Below are 1,603 nucleotides of genomic sequence, written 5' to 3'. Positions count from 1 at the left end.
GGTTTTTATGGTTCTGTGGAAAGAATGATGGTGTATTGTGGATTTTTCCTACATTAATTCTGGGATCCCCTCTCCATTAGCACAGTAATATATGGCAATTGAAGGAAGTTTAGAAAATGTAGAAAAAAGAAAATATGATTTTTTTCTAAACAGTGTGGCACTAAGTGGGAGAATTTTGGATGACAAAAAATTCAAACAGGCATGCCTATATGCCTGCATTTCATTAACTGTAGTGAAATTAACCCTTTCACTACTTCATGGATAAAAAGACACTCATGAGGCACATAAATAATTAATTTTTAATTTTTTTAATTAAAAAATTTTTTTAAATATGGGAGCTTCACACATTTGCAGGTCATCCTTGTGCTGGGGCCGTGCTAATCTTCCCTGTATCTTTCCAGTTTAATATATGCGCTGCTGAAGCAAGCACAATGATTAACTCTTTAAAAGCACGTATTTGGGGCATCTGGGTGGCTCAGTCAGTTAAGCGTCCAACTTCAGCTCAGGTCATAATTTCACAATTCACGAGTTCAAACCCTGCGTCAGTCTCTGTGCTGACAGCTCAGAGCCTGGAGCCTGCTTTGGATTCTGTGTCTGCCTCTCTTTCCCTGCCCCTCGCCTGCTCATGCTCTGTCTGTCTCTCTTTCTCTCAAAAAGTAAACATTAAAAAAATTAAAAATAAATAAAAATACATATTTATCGTAAAAAGTATAACCAAAGTGTATGAAGTAAAAAGTGATGGTCTCCCTCCACCCCATCCTTATCTCTAATTGTAATTATTTCCTATAGAAACAAAAATCTTTATAGCCATGCTTACCTCGTTATACACATACATACAGACCTGCAAGCTTCATGAGTCAGGGATCACCTATGACTATATCTGGACATACATCATTATAAGCCTCGTGCATACAATGGAGCTTAGTACACAGAAGGTGCTCAATTGAATGAATAAATGTCACACTCTACATTATTCTATAGGTGACTTTTTTTTAAGTTTATTTATTTTGAAAGAGAGAGAGAGAGAGTATGCAAGTGGGGAAGGGGCAGAGAGAGGAGAGAGAGAATCCCAAGCAGGCTCACACCATCAGTGCGGAGCCTGATGTGGCGCTCAAACTCACAAACTGGGGAGATCACTAGGAGAGTGGAAGTCAGATGCTTCACTGACTGAGCCACCCAGGCACCCTGACTTTTTTTTTTTTTTAATTTAAGAATGTAACCTGAATATCTTTACATGTTTGGACATCCATAGCTATTTCATTATTTTCAGTGGCTCCAGAAAAATGCACTATGTGAATGCACTACAATTTATTCTGTCAGTCCCCTATTACTGGATGTTTAGGTTATATATATAATAATACACACACACACACACACACACACACACACACACTTATGTACAGGATTAAAAACAATAGTGCAATAAGCATTATAGGCAAATTACTTTCTATAAGTTATATCAATTTGTCTTCTCACTAACAGTGAGTGTGTTGAGTTCTCCACATCTACACTAGGGATGATATTCCAATCAGATATTATCAATCTTTGTTGTCTTTGCTGTTTCTTTTTTTTGGAAAAGGGGTCCATATAAGGGGAGTAGCAG

At 37.4% G+C, this 1,603-nt stretch overlaps 1 pseudogene; it reads right to left on the bottom strand.

The window, feature by feature from the left end:
* Positions 1–315: 315 nt before the first annotated feature.
* On the bottom strand, positions 316–430 carry LOC122490662 (annotated as a pseudogene).
* Between the last annotated feature and the right edge of the window lie 1,173 nt (positions 431–1,603).

The sequence above is a fragment of the Prionailurus bengalensis genome, chromosome B2, assembly GCF_016509475.1.
Source record: "Prionailurus bengalensis isolate Pbe53 chromosome B2, Fcat_Pben_1.1_paternal_pri, whole genome shotgun sequence".
In the NCBI taxonomy this organism is placed as follows: Eukaryota; Metazoa; Chordata; class Mammalia; order Carnivora; family Felidae; genus Prionailurus; species Prionailurus bengalensis.
The sequence above is the reverse complement of the archived record's forward strand: the minus strand, read 5'-3'. Positions and strand labels throughout refer to the sequence as shown.